We start from the raw sequence: 17,034 nt of genomic DNA, 5'->3' as shown, positions 1-17,034 counted from the left end.
TATTATTTATTAAATTATGATAATTTTTTTAATTTTACAGTTATTCCCTTATAATTGCAACTTTCCAAAAAAATCGGAACTACTACTATTTACATTAAATAGTAATTTGATAATTAATTAAATAAATATAACATTCCCTAACCTTGAAAAAAATCTAATCAAAATAATAATGTGTGATTCCTAGCATATTTTTTAATAAAATCTTTGTTCCGTGACCCGCCAAGCATGGCGGATGTGAACTATAGAACCAACACTAAAACTATTAGTTTATTTCATATACTATAGATTTGTAATCAAAGTTTAGGAAATTAACTTATAAATTATTTAGTATATGAGCTACAAAATATTACACATACTATAACACATTCTTAATATTCCCAAAAAAAAAAATTGTATACACATAAAATATACACTAACATATCATATATACAAACACATCTGCTTAATTCTAGAAAACAAAACAAATCTAAAATTTTATATTCTATCCAATAACAAATATGATGTAGTTAATTAGGTTACAAACAGTATAAAACGTAAGAAAAAGAAAAACATTTTAAACAAAATTATAAATTAATTAGGCAAAAGTTAATTAATTGGGAATTTAAAAACTAAATAAATTAAAAATTATTATTTAAATACAATGATTTATAATTTAGTCCCGCGGTGTACCGCGGGTAAAAACCTAGTTTCTTGTTAAAAAGAGAGTAATTAGGGATTGAATTCTAAATTTATGGAAAACGGAATGAATTCTATTTTTATGGAAAAAGAGTTAGTAAGATCTAATGAGGAATAAATGAGTAAGCAATTATCAAATTAATTACGGAAACATCCCACCATTAGATTATATAAGACTAAAGGCCATAAACTAAGCAGAAATGGAAACCCAAAATTTAAAATTTGAGCCAAAAATTTATGAATTGATAAGAGAATTTTGAGAACACAAAAACATCCCACAATCTAACATAATCTAGAATCTTTTCTTACCCATGAATCATTTATAAGATTGAAACCCAGAATTACTTTTTTTACATAATTTAGAATCTGTTTTTTGTCCGTGAATCATACATAAGATTGAAACTCATATTTATCATTTCAAAAGAAACTATGATCAATTTTTCATAGGATGAAACCACAAACTGATAAATGGTGGCTTTAGATCAGAAGACGCATAGAATTGGTTTTTACTGAAGAAGGAAAAAAGAAAATGTTGAGAGTTTTTTTTGTTTTATAGATCAGTTACTTAGGTCCAAAGTACAAATGAATATAGTTAATTAAGTCCAAACAACAAAATAAGACAGGTGTTAGACAGATAACACGCCAAATGTCATCTCTTTAGCAAAAGTTGAAAAAACTCTTCTCATATTATATAAGATAAGATATAATTTATATTATATAACAAATAAACATACAAAATATGACATAAAATGTGATTATTAAATAAATATATAATCAGATAAATTGTAATAGGCCTTTTTCGCATTATCTCTCATAAAATAAAATTAAGAAAATATTTGAAGGTGAAAATGTTTTCTTAACTTTAACAAGATTCCGTTTGGAAGTATGCCTGTAAGCCCGGTTAGACGGGTTTAAAATGTTTAAAACGATTTCATGAAAAAAATCAAATCATATCTCACATACATCGTCATATCACTTTCTCATTCCCTCTAAATGAAAAAGATAAAATGATAAAAATGTCTCTTCGAATACTGACTAAAAAAATGGTATTTACAATGCATAATAATAAAAATGTGATATTTTCGAAAATTGTCCGACGTCTTTTGTAGGATTTCTCGAAACACCAATGACAAATATCTCTCTATCTCAATTTCGTGTTTGTGTGTAATAATAGAGACTTCCAAGAGTCCTTCATGGGCATTACCGTTTCCACTTGCTTCTTATCCTTACAAGACATGCATACGCCAAGAAAGAAAAAAATAACGTACGTGAGATTTGGTTAGAAAGACCAAACATAGGTTCCTTTAGTCCAACTCTTACATTATATACAAAAGCCATTCACCAATCTCATCATCTCTTTTCTTCTTCTTCACGTACCATTTTTTCTTATGTTCACTTACAATAAGATAATCAGTCTTTCCCCGAAAAAATCTATGTCCATTAAAGTCATATGGTTGCTCTTTGTGATCCCATCTTGTGTTTTCTCAGCCAACGATCTTTATAGACACTGCAGTGAACCGTTTAACTGCGGCGATCAGACCGGTCTTTTGTACCCTTTCTGGATTCCTGGCAGAGAGGAATGTGGCCACCCGAAGTTCAAGCTCGAATGCAACACAAATTTCGCAGAGGTTAGTTTCTCCTCTGTGAAGTTCAGAATCTTAGACGCTGATTATATATCATGTAGGATAAGACTCGCCAGATCGGATTTTATCAACAATGTTTGCCCCCATGATCCTTTAAATGTGTCCTACATGGATAACGTCCTTCCGTTTGCTCCTAACACCGAGTTGCTAACAATTTATTACGGCTGCAACTTTTCACTTGAAGTTTATACTTTTGGTGGCATGATTGGTTGTCGGAGTGATGAAATTGTTCACAAAAGAAATTATTATGTGACAAGAAACCTCTCCTCTCCTTTACTCAAAGGAGTTGGTCTATCATTCAAAGAATTCGGGAGATTTTGCGAAAGAAACGTTAGTATTCCTGCATCTGGACATTCCCTCAACGCACTGCAAACAAGTCCGAGTGTAGAAAATCTAGGGAAGGCTCTTGAAGACGGTTTTGAGCTTGCACTTGACCAAGAGTGTGTGACGTGCATAGGTTCTGGGGGTGCTTGTGGATATAATAAGAGCTCAAGTGGATTCATCTGTTATTGTGTCGATGAACCACATAATGGTACTTGCGGTTCAAGGAAAAATGGTATTCCCTCTGTCCCATTAAATAAGAGTTTTAGGTTTTTTTTTATTTCTTCCATTTTATAAGATTTTCTCAAATTTTTATGGATAACTTATATTAATTAAACTATTTAATTATGACTATCGGAATTCTGCAGTACTCCCTCTATTCCATTCTATAAGTCTTTTAGCAAAAACACAATGTTGAAGAAAACATAAATATTTTGTTATTTTTACATAAAACTTATTATTAAACATTTATCCAAAAGAAAATTAACCAATAGGAAAAAAAAACTGAAAAATACAAATGGTCATATATAACATACTAAATAAACATAAATGATGCATAGAAATCTGGAAAAAATATTATAAGATGGAACAAAAACAAAAGCCTGAGAAAAAAATTTAAAAAAAAAAAATATAAGATGGAACAGGGGGAATATATTTTTCTATTAAAATAAATATTGTTTTTAATAAAACGAGAGAGGAAGTAACATTTCTTGCCTACATATTCTAGCTTCCTAATGTTTTTTTAATAAGAACCACCATTTGGGTATTGAGTGCCAAATGAACTTTGGTGTCGTTCCATTGATGCAGGAATCTCTTATGGAGCTGAAGCAAAAATAGGTGCTTAACTTTTTCCTATTCTTAAAGTATACCTAATGCGATTTTGAATTGTTTATCTTTTCTTAGACACATGATTTAATTTTTTTCTTACATTAGGTTCAGGAGTAGGTGGCACTCTGTTCCTGGTCCTGGTTTTAACGTTGTTTCTCCTAATTCTACGAAAGAGAAGAACATCGCATGATCTTGGTCAACAAAACCTCAAGACACTTATTCCACAACCAAGACTCAAAGAACTTATTACACTGAAGCAGTATAGTTACGCACAAGTGAAGAGAATTACAAATTCATTCTCGGAACAGATTGGGAGAGGAGGATTTGGAATTGTGTATAGAGGAACCCTTTGTGATGGAAGTTTGGTTGCAGTGAAGGTTTTTAAAAACCTAATGGGTGATAATGGCGAAGACTTCATCAATGAAGTTGCAAGCATGAGTCAAACTTCCCATGTCAACATTGTTACCCTCCTAGGATTCTGCTCTGAAGGTTCCAAGAGAGCAATTATTTACGAATATCTCGAAAATGGGTCTCTTGATAAGTTCATCACAGAGAAGACCTCCATGGATATAGATTGGGCGACAATATCTAGAATTGCGCTTGGAGTTGGTCGTGGTTTAGAGTACTTGCACCATGGCTGCAAAACAAGGATTGTACATTTTGACATAAAACCTCAAAATGTACTCTTAGATGAAAATTTTATCCCCAAAGTTTCTGATTTTGGCCTTGCTAAGCTTTGCGAGAAGAAAGAGAGCATCTTGTCATTGCTAGACACAAGAGGTACAATAGGGTACATTGCGCCCGAGTTATTTTCAAGAATGTACGGTAGAGTTTCCCACAAGTCAGATGTGTATAGCTACGGAATGTTGGTTCTTGAGATGATAGGAGCAAGAAATCAAGAAACGGCTGCTCAAAGCTCTGTATCGAACACAAGCTCAATGTACTTTCCTGAATGGATATACAAGGATCTTGACAAGGGACACTCAGGAAGGCTTATGGAGAATGGAATCAGCATCAAAGAAGAGGAGCTAGTAAAGAAGATGACACTGGTGGGTTTGTGGTGTATTCAATCTTCCCCATCAGATCGCCCAGCGATGAACAGAGTTGTAGAGATGTTGGAAGGAAACGTCGATGCTATTGAAGTCCCTCCTAAGCCTTTTTTTCAAATTCCATCAGCGCCTTTTGAAGAATCTTCTTTGCTTTTAGAGGATATATCGGGTTCCACTTCCACAGATAAATATGTTCCATAAATGTCGCATAAAGAAAGAAACCTCATTGAACAATCACAAAAGCAGAAAATGCATTTATCAAAGTAGTACACACCATCAACAAAATTATCAATGTAATATTCTTATATTCAAACCATGTCATTATCCTTTATATATTAACTACAGAGAGTGCACTAAGAGCATCCCCATTGCTAAGGTACCTTTCGAGTCTTTTAGTCTTAGATGTATCATTTTTTTGTTTTATTATTTATAAAAATTTTAAATTATCTTAGAAAATAAACTTATTATGTGAAGACACGTGTGGAATGGGTTTCTAAACTAGATACTAAATTAATCAAACTATTTATGTCTCTAAATTATCTATGTTCTGATCTTTCGTTTGTTAACGTTGATTTTTACACTAATTGAATTTTCTTCTTCGACATTATGAGTCACTGTGAATAATAGTAAATGCCTTTTTCCATACTCTAATTTTTTCTGCCATTTCTTTTGAACGAGCAACTAAAAAATAAGGAAGGCACCTTCACATATAATGTAATGTCCATTAGATTTCAGAAATGACCTTGAAGTCGTCGTACAAGAATATATAAAAAAGTACAGTAGAATCGTAAGTTCATTTTTTTTTTTTTTTTGTCAAACTCGTAAATTCATTTAGTTTCAAGTACAAAACAACGACTTAGACCAAAACCAAGACATTTTCCCAATTGCTTCATCTCTTCATCTTTACCATTTTTTTTTTAATTAACCTGCAACTGCTACACGATGATCAACTTGTCTCTTTCCCTATCTAAATCTATACCTTATACCTTCATATGGATGCTCTTTGTCATCCCATCTTATGTTTTTTCAGCTGAGCAGCATCACCTACTCTGCAGTCCCTCGTTTAGTTGTGGCAATCAGAGCGGTCTCTTGTACCCTTTCTGGATTCCTGAGAGAAAAGATTGCGGTCACCCCGACTTCGAGCTCGACTGTAGCGGAGGATTTCCAGAGCTTTACATTTCCTCTGTGAAATTTAGAATCTTAGCGGCCAACTATACCTCTGGTATCATAAGACTCGCCAGATCCAATTATAGCGGTGATATATGTTCCCAAGATTCTTTAAAGATGTTTTTCAACGAAACGGTCCTTCCACTCGCTAATACCACCGACTGGCTAACCGTTAATTACGACTGCAACCAAGATTTTTCAGCATATGTTTCTACTTATGTGAAAGGGCTTGATTGTGGGGATGATGATAGAAGAAATTACTACGTGACGAGAAACCTAGTGTCCTCTCTACTTGAAGGGTATAGTCCGGTTTTCATAGACTCTAGGAGATCTTGCAGTATAACCATCAATATCCCCGCATCTAGAACCGCACTGAACACACTCGAGAGCATTCCAAGTAGAGATAATCTAAATAAGGCTATTGAAGAGAATTTCGAGGTTGGAGTTAACTTAGATTGTAAGAAGTGCAGAGACTCTGGGGGTGCTTGTGGATATAATCACACACTTATCACTAGTGGGTTTCTCTGCTATTGTATAGATGATCAGCCAGGTAACGGTGTTTGCGGTTCTACAAACAAGGGTAAGACTATCTTGCCTACTTATTCTAATTTCCTAAAGGTTCTTCCTCAAGAACCACCACTTTCCCTTCTTTAAATCTCCCTACCCACCCACTAACCTTTTGACTAGATCATCTACAAAACATCCTTACAGTTTCTGATAAAGTAAATACAGAAGAAAGAAACTTAAGTTTTTTTTTCATTTATAGTTCTGTATTTAGTTCCAACTAACCTCTTTCTGGCGCCATTCCATTTGATGCAGGTCGCAAGAAGTCTACTAAAGCAAATACAGGTGCTCCCTTTTTTCATGTTCTTTCGCAACAATTGATTTGAATAACATAGGCAGCATCATAGACATATTACGATTTCCTTGTTTTTTTTATCCTTCTCTAGGTATTATTGCAGCTGCTGTTTCTATATCGGCGCTGGCTCTCATAGTCGCATGTGTGTTCTTACTCATCAGACGGAGAAGAAATACACAAGAAGCTCAGTACACAAGCAAGGACTATGATGTGAAAAAACAGAACCTAATGGACCTTATTCCACTCAAACACTATAGTTATGCGCAAGTACAGAGAATTACAAAGTCATTCGCCGAGGTGGTTGGGAAAGGCGGATTTGGAACAGTCTACAGAGGAACTCTTTCTGATGGTCGTAGTGTTGCCGTGAAGATCTTGAAAGACTCAAAGGGTAATGGGGAAGACTTCATCAATGAAGTTGCAAGCATGAGCAAAACTTCTCATGTCAACATTGTTACTCTTCTAGGATTCTGCTCTGAAAGTTCGAAGCGAGCAATTATTTATGAGTTTATTTCGAGCAAGAGGTCATCAAATATGGACTGGAAGGAACTATATATGATCGCGTTAGGCGTTGCTCGTGGTCTAGAGTACTTACACCATGGCTGCAGAACAAGGATTGTACATTTCGACATTAAACCGCAAAATGTACTATTGGATGACAATCTTTCTCCGAAAGTGTCAGACTTTGGCCTTGCTAAGCTCTGCGAGAGGACAGAATCGATATTGTCACTGCTGGAGGCAAGAGGAACGATAGGTTACATTGCACCTGAAGTGTTTTCAAGTGTGTACGGTAGAGTCTCCCACAAATCAGATGTGTATAGCTATGGAATGTTGGTTCTTGAGATAATTGGAGCAAGGAACAGAACACCAAATGAAGACCCTTCATCTAGCACAAGCTCAATGTACTTTCCCGAATGGATATATAAGGATCTTGAGATGGGAGACAACGGAGGGCATATGGAGAATGGAGTCAGCAGCGAAGAAGACGACAAGATAGCAAAGAAGTTGACATTGGTAGGTTTGTGGTGTATTCAGCCTTGGCCATCAGATCGCCCAGCGATGAACAGGGTTGTAGAGATGTTGGAAGGAAACCTTGATGCTCTTGAAGTACCTCCTCGACCTGTTTTGCAGTGTTCCGTAGTGCTATTAAAGAATGTTCGACCCTCTCAGAGGATACTTCGGTTTACACAGAAGAATGTTCCATAAATGTCGCATAAAGAAAGAAACCTACTTGGAACTTATTAAACTATGAAAGCAGCAATATATATTAATGAAAGAAAATGTTATATGATTTTTAAAGGGTTCTCATAAATACCACTAAAAACACTAAAATGAGTTCGTTTTTTTAACAATACCAATTTTAGTTTTTTTTTTAAATACCACTAAAATATATATTTTTTTTCAAACATACCACAAAATTGAACTAATTTTTTTATATTAAAAACTAATCTCTAAATCCTAAACACTAAACCCTTTTTCTTATTTATTTTATTAATTTAACTATGTCTTCTTTATCTCTTTGTATATTGCTTTCACTATGTGTGAGATGTCTCTTTATTGGGTTTTAAGGTTCCAATTAGAAGATTCAATGAATTAATGTTTTAATTGTTATTTGGAGTTCTTGATCCTTAGGTTCTTTGATTCAAATGATACTTAATGCTAAAATAGGACGGTTCACCTTTTTAGACTCTAGGTTTTTCTATGCATCAAAAGTGTTCGATAGAATGCCTGAATGAGTGTGAATTGAGCAATATATTTCTAGCCTACAAAAATTGATGTCATGACACATTGTGGACTTAATGAACTTGATTGTAATGTAAATTTGGCTAGGAGGTTGCAAATGAAAGTTTAGCAAACTAATAGTCAAATTTAGTTTCTAATGCCTTGAAAGAGGGTTAGTCTATTATTGTGTTCATGTTCTAAAACGGTTGAATTCCATATTTCATTTTCCCATTAATCATTGATCTCTGAAATACCCTATGATCAAATGTTCTAATCTTATAAGTTAATCAGTTATTTTCTTTGCATTTTTATTTACAAACCTGTTACCAAACAAACTTCCTTTGTTCGTTTTAGCTATTTACATACTCTCGTAAATCTTTAGTGTACCATTTGTACTTGTGGATTTAACCCCGTACATATTGCTTTGCAGTGAAGTGTATCGGGTAATTACTCGAGCAATCAGTATGTTCGATAAATGTTACATAAAAAAAAGAGACCCTTGGAACCTATTAAAGAAAATTAATGTGGCAAAAAAATGTATTATCAAATGACATCTTAGCATTTTAAAGCAAGAAAAAAAACAAAACAAACAAAAGACTTTAAAATGATTTGTAATCAAAAACTTGAAGCTAAATGTTCTTGTCCAAAAATACTTGTCTAGGGAACACAGCCGATCCTATGGAAAGGCAGTGCTTGAACTTGAAAAATACTAAACTGATCAAATACAACAATCTTGCCGAGACAATTAGTACTAAATTTTACTGTGATACGTCCAGAATACATTATAATGTAACAACAACAATAAGAAAAAAGATAATGTCTGTACCCAAATGAAAATGCATTAAACTTACATCCTAAATTTATTCCTCTAACATCTATAGTCTCCTAAATCACCTTTGGTCAGCTTTACAAAAAAATAGTGAAACAGATATAAGAGGCAGGGGATACTATTCTTCTCACTGAGAATTGTATTCCATAATTTACTATATAAAAGTAGCTTTCAGTCTGTGCAATAAAAAAAGTAAACAAGTCAAATAATCAAAGATCTATACGAATTTTCTGACTGTTCTTGCTTCAAATACATAACATAAATTTATTTAGCAAACCAAAACAAAAAGGTTTATTGTCAACAAACCCATTGTCCATCTTTCGTCTCTTCATCAGCTTCGTAGTCTTCTCCGTTGTTGACCTCCCGTCGTGCTTCTCTGCCGATCAACAGTATGAAGAGTGTAGCTTACCTCTGAGATGTGGATCTGGACAGCAGGTGTTCGATTCGAACACCACGTACCCGTTCTGGGGATCCAATAAACCCAAATTCTGCGGCCAACCATCGTTCGAACTCTTCTGCGCGAATAATCAAACCCTATCCCTAGATACCGGGGATCTCAATCTTCGCGTAAGATCTGTGAATCTGGAGGATCAAGTAATTACCGTTAAATGAGAGCTGGTTAGATGGGAACTGTCCACAGATTTGGAACTTCACTGGAGAAGAGTTTACAGTAAACCCTTCCACCGATAAGATTGACTTGTTCGATTGCCCCGAAAACATAACCTCGCTATCAAATATTTCTTGCCATACAAGCAACGACAGTCGGATAACATACCATCGCTATCAAATATTTCTTGCCATCAGGATGCAACGATTCAACGAACTCCATCCACTTAACAGTAATTGTCTTATACATAACAGCTATACACTGGAGTTGCAGTTATGATAAGACTTGGAAAGGGTAGATATTATAGAAAATGATCCTATCTTGGAAATCTTTTTTTTTTTTTTAATGTTTAACAAATGGCTAAAAGACATGATTTTGAAGTCTTCCTACAAAATAAAATTAAAAAGCTTGGTCAAAGAGACCAAAACGTACCTTCATTTATTCAACTCTTGCAAAGCCACGATATACTTACACCAAAATCATTGACATATTCCTTCATCTCTTAACCATTTTTCCTATTACTTCCAACACAATGATCAATCTGTTTCTATCCCCAACAAATTCTGTGTCCTATAGAATCTTATGGATCCTCTTTCTTTACCAATCATGTGTTCACTCAGCTGATGAGCTTCATAAACACTGCAGTAGCCCGTTTAGCTGCGGTAACCAGAGAAATCTCTCTTACCCTTTTTGGATACCTGGCAGAGAAGACTGCGGCCACCCTGACTTCAAGCTCGACTGTAGCGGAGGTTTCGCAGAGCTTAACATCTCCACTGTTAAATTTAGAATCCTCGAGGCAAATTATACTACTGGTTTCATAAGACTTGGCAGAATGGATTATATCAACAATCTTTGTCCTCAAGACCCACCAAATGTGCAGTTCAACGAAAACGTTCTTCCATTCGGTCCTGACACCGAGATGCTGACGCTTTATTACGACTGCATCGGAGACTTTTCACCGTATGTTTCTACTTATGTTGGATTCTTTGATTGTGAGGATGATGACACAAGAAATTTCTATATAACGAGAAGCCTCTCATCCCCTCTACTTGAAGGGATCAGTGCACTTTTAAACGACTTCAGGGGATCATGCAGAAGAGGCGTCAGTATTCCCGCTTCTAGACAAGCGTTGGATACACTGGAGAAAACTCCGGGTACAGATAATCTAAAGAAGGCTCTTGAAGAGGGTTTCGGGCTTGAAGTTTACTCATATTGTCAGATGTGCATATCCTCAGGAGGTAGTTGTGGACATAACCAAATGTCAGGTGGATTTACCTGCTATTATATAGACGAGGCGTATAGTCATACTTGCGGTTCTAGAAATAAGGGTAAGATTTCTTGCCCCCACATGTTCTACTTTCCTAATAGGTCAACAATAACCACCACTTGTCCCTTCCTCAAATCTTATTATATAAAGTATGGTTTCAAAAGTTACTAAGTCACCATATCATGTGTCAATTTCAAAAATTATTAACTTATCAGATCGTGACAAGTGTCAATTTTATATAATTTTTTAATTTTAAAAGAAGAAAATCTTTCTAACTCACCCGATCGTGACACGTGTCAATTTCAAAAGTTACTAACTCACCAGATCGTGACAAGTGTCAATTTTACACAAATTTCTAATTTGAAAAGAAAAAATCTTTTTAAAAAATCAAGAAATAAAAAATTACTAATCATAAAATCTTATTATAAAAAGATCATGACATGTGTCAATTATACTGATGAGATATTGACATGTATCAAAATTATTATTTTTTCAAAACAGCTAATTAAAATAATAGCGTTAAATCTACAAAAAAATTACATGTTTATATCTAAAAAAAAATTTCCTAAATCAAAAAGGAAAATTAACAAACTAATATATCTTTCATTGTACGCTAATTAAATTATACGTGTTTTCTTAATTTGATTTTGATATGTATAAACAAAAAAAATAATTCATTAAACATGTATATTATTATTAATCAATAAATAGGGAATAACAAATCTAAAAAGAATAACATAAGTTATGTCAAAAGAATTGTTATTTTTGAAACCTAATAGGACAGCTAATTAAGAAAATAACATTATATCTACATAAATTTACATGTTTAGAAAGCTTTGATATTTGATTTTATCATGATATAATTTTGCTTATCTATTATGGGTCTTTTATTTGTGCATGTTCTTCAATGGAAGCTATCATATGCAATGAAATGGAATCAAAGTATATAAAGCCCGCTAAATTAATCGAGGATGGAGATACTGATGGATGTTCCAAAAGTGATTCTATAGTTAGTAGCATTATAAGTTTCGAAGATTAATCGATGGTTGATGTTTCTGGTCAAAATCTAGAGTTTTCTCTTCTAGATAATGTCAATGATTCCGGTACTGAAACAAAAGCTACTTGATCGAGTAATTGAGAAGCGATTTTGAAATTTGGGAAGTTAGAACTGTAACCCGTTTTAAAATTGGTTTCAAACCGGATTTATGTGGTTTTTTATCGGATTTGGTTCGTAAACCGTTTAAACCTAGGTATATAGAGAAATATATGAGAACTTTTGATTGGGTAGAAATTAGTTGAGAACTTACGATTCGAGAATATTTGAGACGAGGTCATAGTTCTAAGTAATTTTGGTACAATGCGATACTTGTGAGTAGTAAACAGGTCATCAATCCTTTAACGTGATTATGACATTTATCATGTTTTTGATTGTTTATAAAGTTTTTATTTTGAATTGTTTATAATTTTTGAATTTTTAATTTTCTTATGTTATATTAACTTTCTTTTAATTTCTCAATAAAAAAACTTTTATTGGATTGGTCATAAAATCATTGTACTCGAGTAGATAATTTTCACCAGTTGTTCATCCAAAATATCTTTGGAGTAAAAAAATTTATGGTTAAAAAAATTATGTCACAAAACAATTATAGTAATTATAAGAACTATAATTATGCCAAAATGAAAGTAAAGCAACATAAAATTTGTTTAATTTGTTTAAAAGACATTTTAGGTGGTGATAAAGAGCATACTTTAACAATAAAATAATTTTGGGTGTAAGAGCATATTTTTAATGGTAAAACATACAGTAAAATTGGACATGGTTATTAATTATATGTTGTTTTGATGAATTATTTGTATGTAAAATATTTTGTAATAAGTTGTGGAATGTTCTTGAAATCTGACAATAATAATATTTGTAATGATGAGTATTTGGAAAAAGTTTTGGTGGGGTATAAATTAGCTTTAGATTATTGTAATAATTGTTATAATATATTTAAGATATAAAAATATAAATAAGTATATGAAGGTAAATATAAATATGATTTTTTCTCTAACTAAAATTATTAAAATATTTACTTCAAGAAATATTTTTTGTTTCAATTTTTAAAAAATTGTTTAGGTTTTAGCATTTATTTTCTTCAACAATTTTAAAATCCGCACATCTTGCAGGTCCTAATCTAGTCACATATATATATTTGATGTTATATAGAGAAAAAAAAACACTTCCAATGCTCAAAAAAAAATTTAACTCAACATATATATCACCAAATTTTGTTTCAATTCAATGATTTTTATTTGGTTTGAAAAAAACTTATAAATTAAACTATTTCATTTGTTTTTAATAATAATGAATTATCAGAATCCGCACCATTACTATAACACATGACTTAACATTGGTAATAAATGACATGTCGAATACCTATTGAATATTTTAAATCCTATGTGGACAGCGTTATGAGCTTATAGCTATGCGTGGGTATATTTTGTATTAATTTTTTAAAAATTGTTGTAAATTTTATAATAATTTAAATAGCTATACATTGATATGTAGTATGTAAAAATATTATAGTGTTTTAGTTTTGGTTTTTTATAATACAAATGTTCTTTTAATCATATTTTTATTTATTTATACTTATTAAATTTAGAAATAATTTATTTTTTCAAATATTTCTTTTATTTCCATATATTTTGAATGTTGAAGTCTTAAAGGTGCAAAACAGAGTTGAACATTTTGTTTATTAACGTTCTGATCTATGCTTTTTGTTTATTTTTGCGTTTTCAAATATTTTGTTTTAAAACATCTAACATTCGTCTCTAAAATCTTAATTCAATATGCGCATATGCTTTCTCATTCTATAGGAGATATGCAGCTAACTGCAAATATGGTTGTTGTTCTGGTTGCCCCAATCATAATGTATTTCTATCACGGTGTTTTGATGTATATGATAAAAAATTACACAAATTGATCATCAAATAGATATAACAACTGCAACATGTAATGAGAAGACATCGCTGATCACATGCACCAAAGATTCTATACTTGACATGTCTTCGGAATACATAGATCGAACTCCATAAAAGACAAGTTAACATTTATTAGATGTAATATCATATTACATGCATCATGATATAAACATTATTTGCTTGTTCTATATAAATGCCTCGAGAGTTTTCTTGATTTTTTATTTTACTCTACAAAAACTATAATCTAATAAACTAATAAAAAATTTATGCACAACCCACCTAGCATTCATTCACCCATAATCAACAAAATTAAGAAAATTCAATCAAGAAAAATACTAAAAAAAACCTATAAAAGTTTCATCACCATCAGTAATTTTCAGTACTAAGATTATTAGTTTATATTAAAACTTGCTAATACTATACCTCACCACCATACCACAAGACAACACTCATTTTCTTCTTCCTTCTTCATCTTGCTCGCATAACTTAGATCTTATAACAAACCCCATTAAAGTCTTCTTTATTCACCATCCTCCATTATATTGGCCAATGTCTTTAAATCATTCATTGTGGATCTAATATGCTCTTGAACTAATTCTAATCTCCTCGAATACACTCCAAAGTCCAGAATCTAGTGTCTCCTCCACCGTTCGTCACCTGCATTAGCATCAAGCTAACACACCTAGAGCAGGAGCACCACCTACAGGAAACCCACCTATTACAACCATCATCATATATCCCGTTGTACCATTTATCATTTCTTTGATCATAGACAATACAAAATTTTTCACCGTCTCTTCTATCAATCCATAAAGATTCCTCCCATCGCTAAAATCACAGACCCCGACCACATTCACGTAATAATTAACAGGATTGCCCCATCACATGACCTCCAATTATTATTTATACTGGAAAAAGATCTAGGGTTAATCAAATATTTTTATGTTAATATTCTTTTGTTGTAAAATAAGAATGTAAGTTCATATATTCCATGTTTGACAAAAGAAAATTTACATTTTTTTTAATTAGTGAGGTGGCTAATCACTATTGGTGGTTTTTTAAATTCTTCTTTTTCTTTAAAAATATAAATAATATATAAATTCTGGAGAAATTTACAAATATTTTATTATATAGATTTAATCTTTTAAAATTGTTAATTAGTGAGGTGGCTAATCACTATTGGTGATTTTTTAATTTTTCTTTTTCTTTAAAAATCTAAATAATATATAAATTCTGGAGACTTTTAAAAATGTTAATTAGTGAGGTGGCTAATCACTATTGGTGGTTTTTAAACTTAGGTGGACGCCTTTAAAATTGTTAATTAGTGAGGTGGCTAATTACTATTGGTGTTTTTAATAATTTTTTTAATCTTTAAAAGTGTATAAATTCTGGAGATTATATAAAATATTAATTAGTGACATGTCAAATCCCGATAGGTTGTTTAAAATCTTATGTAGACGGCTTGAGAAGCTTATATCTCATACTTTTTATTAGTATAGATTTAGCATCATAAGTCTTTATAATTGTTAGTTATATAAAAACTTTGTAAAATTAAATATTTAATAATTACCAAGAAATTGATTTGATATTTAAAATCTACTTTTTGGTTAATTATTATTTTTAAGTAAGATTTTCTTATTAATTTTACATATTTAAAAATAGTTTTTAAAAGGGTATTTTTCAAAAGTGTAAACAAAGAGAGGGCATTTTTCCAAATTCCCTCAAGCTGTAATTCAAAGTTATGTATGTAGTTCAAACTGATTTTATTATTTGTGCAGGTCGATCCATAGGTATAAACTTCAAGGCAAAAGCAGGTGCTTATTATTAAAGAAAGCTGATTTGATTTCAACACTATAGTCTTATTATTATTTGTTTCTTTTTGTATTCGTCTCAAGGCATTGTGGCTGCGTCTGCATTGGTGGGGGTCATTCTTATAGGTGCTGGTGTGTTTTGTGTAATCAGCTTCCAAAGGACGACATCAGATGATCTACGAATACAGAAACTAAGGGCACTTATTCCACTCAAACACTATAGCTATGCGCAAGTACAGAAAATTACAAAGTCATTTGCCGAGGTGGTTGGGAAAGGCGGATTTGGAACTGTCTACAAAGTAACTCTTTCTGACAGTCGTTCTGTTGCGGTGAAGATCTTGAAAGACTCAAAGGGTAATGGGGAAGACTTCATCAATGAAGTTGCAAGCATGAGCAAAACTATGTCAACATTGTTACTCTTCTAGGATTCTGCTCTGAAAGTTCGAAGCGAGCAATTATTTATGAGTTTCTGGAAAATGGATCACTCGATAGGTTCATCTCGAGAAAGACCACAATGAGCATAGACTGGATGGCACTATACAGTATCGCTCTAGGAATTGCTCGTGGGCTGGAGTACTTACACCATGGCTGCAAAACGAGGATTGTACATTTCGACATCGAACCACAAAATATACTCTTAGATGACAATTTTTGTCCTAAAGTTTCAGACTTTGGTCTGGCTAAGCTCTGCGAGAAGAAAGAAAGCACCATGTCACTAGCAAACACAAGAGGAACAATAGGTTACATTGCACCTGAATTGTTTTCAAGAATGTATGGTCGAGTCTCCCACAAATCGGATGTGTACAGCTACGGAATGTTACTCCTCGAAATGATAGGAGCAAGGAACAAAGAAAGAGTTGAACATAGCTCTGCTTCAAACTCAAGCTCTATATACTTTCCTGAATGGATATACAAGGACTTGAGAAAGCAAACACTAGAAGGCTTACTGAGGATGGAAACAGTACTGAAGAAAAGGAGGTGGTAAAGAAGATGACGCTGGTGGGTTTGTGGTGTATTAAACCTTCCCCATCCAATCGCCCGGAGATGAACAGAGTTATAGAGATGATGGAAGGAAACCTTGATGCTCTTGAAGTCCCTCCTAGGCCTGTTTTTCAAATTCCCGCTGCGCCGCTTCAAGAATCTTCTACGCTCTCAGAGGATATTTCAATTTACACAGAAGTATGTTCCACAAATGTCTAATAAAGAAGAAACCTTTTTGGAACCTATTGTTTATATTCCAGATTGTGTCACCAGTCATCAAGTAAACTGTCAACGCTAAGGCTTATTTCATTTTT

The 17,034-nt window shown here is 32.8% G+C and overlaps 4 pseudogenes across 2 annotated transcripts; all 4 read left to right on the top strand.

The window, feature by feature from the left end:
• Positions 1 to 1,955: 1,955 nt before the first annotated feature.
• On the top strand, positions 1,956 to 4,870 carry LOC147941422 (LEAF RUST 10 DISEASE-RESISTANCE LOCUS RECEPTOR-LIKE PROTEIN KINASE-like 2.5; annotated as a pseudogene). Its single transcript, XR_015562100.1, has 3 exons — positions 1,956 to 2,874; positions 3,447 to 3,476; positions 3,573 to 4,870. The product of XR_015562100.1 is annotated as an LEAF RUST 10 DISEASE-RESISTANCE LOCUS RECEPTOR-LIKE PROTEIN KINASE-like 2.5 (transcript).
• Positions 4,871 to 5,319: 449 nt separating this feature from the next.
• On the top strand, positions 5,320 to 7,833 carry LOC147941421 (LEAF RUST 10 DISEASE-RESISTANCE LOCUS RECEPTOR-LIKE PROTEIN KINASE-like 2.5; annotated as a pseudogene). The gene is made up of 3 exons (XR_015562102.1): positions 5,320 to 6,263; positions 6,503 to 6,532; positions 6,634 to 7,833. The product of XR_015562102.1 is annotated as an LEAF RUST 10 DISEASE-RESISTANCE LOCUS RECEPTOR-LIKE PROTEIN KINASE-like 2.5 (transcript).
• A 2,396-nt stretch (positions 7,834 to 10,229) lies between these two features.
• Positions 10,230 to 16,164, top strand: LOC147941420 (LEAF RUST 10 DISEASE-RESISTANCE LOCUS RECEPTOR-LIKE PROTEIN KINASE-like 2.5 pseudogene; annotated as a pseudogene).
• A 476-nt stretch (positions 16,165 to 16,640) lies between these two features.
• LOC147941419 (LEAF RUST 10 DISEASE-RESISTANCE LOCUS RECEPTOR-LIKE PROTEIN KINASE-like 2.5 pseudogene) lies at positions 16,641 to 16,961 on the top strand (annotated as a pseudogene).
• Positions 16,962 to 17,034: the final 73 nt, after the last annotated feature.

The sequence above is a fragment of the Camelina sativa genome, chromosome 7, assembly GCF_030686135.1.
Source record: "Camelina sativa cultivar CO46 ecotype springtype chromosome 7, ASM3068613v1".
Classification (NCBI taxonomy): Eukaryota; Viridiplantae; Streptophyta; class Magnoliopsida; order Brassicales; family Brassicaceae; genus Camelina; species Camelina sativa.
Note: the sequence above shows the minus strand (reverse complement) of the source record. Positions and strands in the feature narration are given on the sequence as shown.